The sequence below is a fragment of the Henckelia pumila genome, chromosome 1 (assembly GCF_033568475.1).
Source record: "Henckelia pumila isolate YLH828 chromosome 1, ASM3356847v2, whole genome shotgun sequence".
Taxonomy (NCBI): Eukaryota; Viridiplantae; Streptophyta; class Magnoliopsida; order Lamiales; family Gesneriaceae; genus Henckelia; species Henckelia pumila.
The window spans coordinates 162,409,741-162,416,311 of NC_133120.1; positions in this window are offsets into that span (position 1 = coordinate 162,409,741).

Consider the following 6,571-nt stretch of genomic DNA (forward strand, 5'->3'; position numbering starts at 1 on the left):
GACTAGCATTTGTGATGCCGAGTACCACGTTTCATTGGTATGGAACATAGAGATGTTCGAAGCATGCAAATGGATATTCATATGATGAATGATCGAACTACCCTATTCGGACTTTCCAAGTGGTTATCACTTATCGAGTGGATATAGTCCGCGGTTTTGGTTGTACACCATTAGTTCTTATTACTTGAAACATCATTGAGACTCTATATGCTAGTACTGTGCTTTGACTCGTTTATCGACTCTATTAGGGTCATCAGGTGTCGGGATTGGGTACAGTTACGACACATATAGGAGTCGATGCTTTGTTGTCAAGGATTCACCGCACACTTGCGAGTGTGGATATCCTATGCAATCTGAGGAGATATTAGTGTGAAGAATCTCTGGCCAGAGTACATCATGTGTTTTAGGTTACTTGGTTTCCTAGTAGCACATGCGATGTCGTTATTTGATCTTTAAGATGAATTGCATACTTATCGAATCTCGAACGACTCTCGATTTACCAATGATTGTTGATTCGATCGGGATATATGGATGAAGGGACCGTACTGTACGCTAACCAAAATCTATTGGTTCTTGCAGACACTATCAGTGATACCTAGGGAATCATGGGGCGATGTTGCTATGCGCTCTTACCATGATTCGTTGGGTAAGTCGAAAATTATTGTTCCGAGTCACAATGAGTTGTGAGCCCATGGCTAGCTGTATCCCTGAACCATTGAGGGTCACACAAGTAATTGATTTCTAATCCCCGTTAAGATAATTAAATTTAAAGAGTTAAATTTAGTGGATAAAGAAGTAGGACTTCTTATTTAATAATAGAGAGAGTAAGATTTCCTAAAATGACATAGTGATGGACATTTTTGGAAATCACTGAATTTGGATTCAGAAAACTTATCTTGACTTTAAAAGATACAGAAATGGTTTCTGTGCACATTGGTGAAATTGGTTTATCAATCTGAGTCACGATGAATTTTATATTAATTTCTGAACATGCGGGCTTTGCTTGTCAGGCTTGAACTTATGACTAATGGGCCCTAAGCTGTTAGCAGCCCACATTATAAATAAGTTATTGCAGTGCAGAAATTACACAATACAAGGCATAATTTTCGAAAACCTAGAGCCTCCTCTCTTAGGGTTTTTGGCCGCCCCTCTCCCCTACTGTGTTCGAAAAAGTCTGCAAATTTCTGAATTTGCAGTCTGATTTAACAGATCAAATCTGTTATTTCTCTTCGTAGAAATTTCTGATAGACTTTCTAGTGCAGTCTATCAGAGGGATTAAACTTCTGTTCGTGGACCTGATTGAAGAAACGTTCGTTCATCAGTTCCTGTGATATACAACAAGAGCAGTTTAATCTGTTGGTGTCCATAATCTCGTTTCGAGATTTTAAGGTAAAATTTACATTGTTTAAATTTTATGTTATCAATTTTAATCGTAGGAATTTGATACCCATATGGAATCGTTCTATATAAAATTTTAAAATTTTCGCTGCAATGGGTATCACTTTCTTTTCGATCCGGAGAACGACCATGTTCTAACAATAAGAACACCTTTTTCCTTTATTTTATTCCTATGTCACGAAGACCTATGACCAAAAAAAGAGAATAGTGCCAAAAAAATCAATTATGTATCATTATCTGATCACCTATCTTAACCGGTATGACATCACCAACCACGATCTCATATATTGTAACCTTCTCTCTTCTAAAACCTCTAATGACCTATACGAACATTTTTCATAGCCATCACAATTTTCCAGAAAGAGAGGAAACATAAGTTTTCCGTGCCAAAACGAACATGAGTTCAAGGATGGAATTACCTCCATTGGATATTTCGCTTTTCGCCATTTAAATTTTGAAACTGGAGGGACTGCCGGTAATCGCTAGTTGCTACAAAACAGATGCAAAAGTGAGTGAACGTAAACAAAATCAACCATGCATGTACGTATTTACTTGTTCGTTTAGCATCACAATCAAAAGTCGCAATAGTAAAGCTTAAAGGATAATAATAGCTAAAAAAATGAAAGAGATGGTTATAATTTACATTTTTCAAACTGTTCCATTTCTCTTTTAATAATCCAAAACAATTTTGTTGATCGACAATTAATTTCAATGCAATAAAAACATCAGTGATCTAAAATTCGTAAAGACATGAGCATAGTAATAATGTGAAACAAAAAAATATACAATGGAATTAAATAAAACATATATATACTAAATAGAGAATCATGAAATTGGTTTCCCTACGAAGTAATAAAAACTGAATGATGGATACTAATTTGATTGGTTGTTGTACCATAACAAACTATAAGGCAAATAATCAGTAGGAAGACTACCATCTGGGAGATACTGTCATGACCTCCATTGCACCAATATGAAAAAGTTAAAATCCCAAAGGATTATTCGGTTATAATCTTTTGTAGGATTCGTTGTTATCTTGTCTTTTATTTAAGTTTTAAATAATAGGATCATTCGATGGTTAGAGTGATCTTTTATTTATGTTAGGATATTATTTTTTCTAATTAAATCATTGTACTCCTATTATAAATATAGTGTGATTTTATTAATAAAACTTATCAGGAAAATTAATCACAATATTGTGTTACGAGATCTAAGATTATCTCCTAACGAGCCTTTAAACCAAGAGATAGTGAAGTTCTCTCCAACGAGCCTTAAAACATTATGAATTATGATCAGCCCTTAGTCACTTCATAATGTTATCAAAACCACCATGAAAAATTGGTATCAGAGCCAACTGCTATGGGGAATTTTCACACCTTGCAGCAACAATTCGAAGCATTTATCCAGATGTACAAGGAAGATAGGGCTGCAAACAAGCGTCGACAGCAAGAACTCCATGCCCAGCTGGAAGCATTATCCTTAGCTGTCTCTGCAACCAGAACCGAAGCAGTAGGGGGTAAGGACAAAGGAAGAAGTACTAAGGAGCTGAGTGGCGGCGAAGCCACAAACGGCAACACATTAGCATTGTCCAACAAGGATGATGGTAGCTGTACGGAAGGTTTGGATCACCAAAAAAACAGGGAGCTGTCTGAGAGCGGATCAGCATATGGCAACACATGTGTGCCCAATCCCAGCAGTGGGATGTCCGATCTACTAAAAGGGCTAAACCAATGCCAAAAATTCTCTTGTCATCCATGAACAACGGAAAAAGAAAAGGGTGGATTCAATTCTTTTTATCTTAAGAGCAATGTCCAAATTGGTTTCTTAGAGCTGGAACAAGGTCGCCCATGGTTCCAGTGGGAGGAATTTAAAAACAACTAATCTTTGAAATACTCCTACAGCAGCCTGCACTTTTCACATGGTTGAGGAAAACTATAATCTCCAAGGGGGGAGTAATGTCATGAGCCTCCATTGCACCAATATGAAAAAGTTAAAAGCCCAAAGGATTATTTTGTTATAATCTTTTGTAAGATTCATTGTTATCTTGTATTTTATTTAAGTTTTAAATAATAGGATCATTTCATAGTTAGAGTGACATTTTATTTATGTTGGATATTATTTTATCTAATTGAATCACTGTACTCTTATTATAACTAGATTGTGATTTTATTAATAAAACTTATCGGAAAAATTAATCATAATATTGTGTTACGATATCTAAGGTTCTCTCCTAACGAGCCTTTAAAGCAAGAGATTGTGAGGTTCTCTTCAACGAGCCTCAAAACATCATGAATTATGATCAGCCCTTAGATCACCCCATAATGTTATCAAAACCCTAGGACCATGATAGAGTATCATTTTGTATGCCTATATGGACGTAAATATCATTTTTATTTTCAATTTAAACAATATATCTCTCTTAACTTCTTTGATGTTCATTCTTAACAGAGGTTCCTGTGGGAAACTTGGCAAGACACGACCCTTATAATATTAATAGTAGCTATTGCGGCATCTTTGGCTCTTGGAATAAAAATCGAGGTGATGTTGGAATAAACTCGCAACATTTTCATTCCCTCACAAAACCTAAGTTTTATAATTGAAACATGTTTTGTATTCAGCTTGCATTTGGTATAAGGGTTCCTCATGTAACAATTCATAATTTTCTGATATTAGGATCATGACTCCCTAACAAGTGTCTCAGCTTGAACAACCGTCCTACTTGTTATAAATTTGTTTAGTATCAGAGTCAGGCTTGGAAAGAAACTATACAAGTTTCGGATTTGATATTCAATACTTACACTATTTTCTTCTTTATGTTTCTATGAAAATTTTCGTTACATCATTTGATAAATTGTGGTTTCAAGTGAGAAGGCTAGTTAAAATTTCCACCACTTTGATCATATATAGTTTCCAAATTCAATCTCAGTGAATAAAATGTTTTTATTTCATTTCATTTTTATTTGATTTTGAGTTGCATGATACAAACGATATATTATCTATTGACATTGTCATTGGGATCATTAGCATCTAAATTTCCATGCAAAAATTCTTTCCATTGATCATGGAGATGGTTTCTCGGAATCGAACCTTAATTTTTTCCAGCTGATATGACTCAACTATATACTAGTAGATTCCAACACGTATATGTATTATGTTCTTAGAACTATTTGATGAAAGGGAGTGATTCAAATTTTCCGTGAGAACTAATTTATTATGCTGTTTTCTAGGGCCCGGAAGAAGGATGGTATGATGGAGGAAGCATTAGCTTTGCTGTTCTGCTTGTTATATTCGTTACAGGTATGAATCTTCACAGTTGCTGCTACTTGATTTTCTGAGAGAACATCATACTAAAGATTAAACTTTAATAATATATGACTGAAAATTTTTTACCTAATGGATTGACTGTTAATAAGGTATTTGTCATGAGCCTCCATTGCACTAATATGAAAAAGTTAAAAGCGCAAAGGATTATTCTGTTATAATCTTTTGTAGAATTCGTTGTTATCTCATCTTTTATTTAAGTTTTAAATAATAGGATCATTCCATAGTTAGAGTGATCTTTTATTTATGTTAGGATATTATTTTCTCAATTGAAAATTTGTAATCTTATTATAAATAGAGTGTGATGTGTTTGGATATTGTTGGAGATGATGTGTTTGGAGTGATTAAAAAAATTTCGTGAATGAAATTTTTTTGAGGCAATGGAATCACTCTGTGATAGTTTTAATGCCTAAAAGCCCTCACGCCATTAAAGTGAATGACTATAGACCAATTGTAGTGACCCGCGCCGTGATCACCTAATAATCAGAACTTAAGCATGCAATTAATCAATAAAATAATCTAGATCAGAGAAGCTACGGAATTAAAGTAAGTCAAATACCAGGTAAGCAAACCTAGTGGTCAACCCCGCTATCCAGCCTTGGTCACCACCTAACCTCCCTGTCTTCGGGATAACTACCTGCATCTGCCCCCATGGAATAGGGCATCCAGCCAACAGAAAATAACCGAAAGTGAGCCTAACATGCTCAGTACGAGAGTATGATTATACACTATTATATGCACATGACTGCAAATGAACTGGGTATCAAGACACGAGGTCAAGAATATCTGATAGAGAAAAACTTGGGCCTTGGAATGTACCACGCTGAGCTATTGCTACAGGAGGTGACAGACATACCTAGATGCCCTGATGGTGACCTAACACATGCCCACGTGTCCAACCAAATATCAGTGACCTGACACGAGCTCATGTGTCCAACTAATATTGGTGACCTGACACGAGCCTATGTGTCTAACCATCTACTGACAAGGTAAATATCACAATACCGGATATCACACGGATACAGTCTCAATATGCTCATGTATGCAACATACAGTCGTGACATGCTGTATATATAAAGGCATATAAAACATGCAATCACATAATCTATGCAAACACATAATACATGCATACTCAATCTGGATATCTCGAATAATACTTCCGTACCTTTCTAAGACAGATCCTAGAAGCTCCCATCTAGGTCCAAGCCTACCATGCAACACTACAACATAAATAACCATGCATTACCTAGCATGCCAAACATCACCTACTAGGCTCTAAAAGCCTTAATTAAACTATAGCCTACTCCCTATTTACTATAGGGAACCAAAGCCATACCTTCGTTCGTCGTCATCCCACTAATGTCGCATGCCCCAGAGTCTGGGTATAGCCTAGCTACGACTCCTGGACGCCTCGCCAGAGCTCCGCCGCCTGGCTGTTATTGCGGACACTGTCCGCTATATAAAAAAAATACTATTTCCTACTCCAACTCTTAAAGAAAGAGTCCCGAAGCCCTTAAATAGAGCAACTACCGGGAGAGGAGAGGAAAATTTGCCTTCAAAATAAGGGATTCGGACCCCTATTTATAGGCCACGATCGGAAGCTCCGATCACCTGATCGGAAGCTCCGATCGGTGCATGTTTGCCACGTTTTGGACGGCCGAGATCGGAAGCTCCGATCGCAGGATCGGAAGATCCGATCTCTTGCATCTGGCCACGTGTTCCAATCTCCTTGACACCTGTTTTTGGTTGAGATTGGAAGCTCCGATCTCAGGATCGGAAGCTCCGATTTGCCTGGTGGCTCCGAACTGTTTCTCATGCTTTCGAACTGGTTTTGGTCGTTCGGGACCCCCGG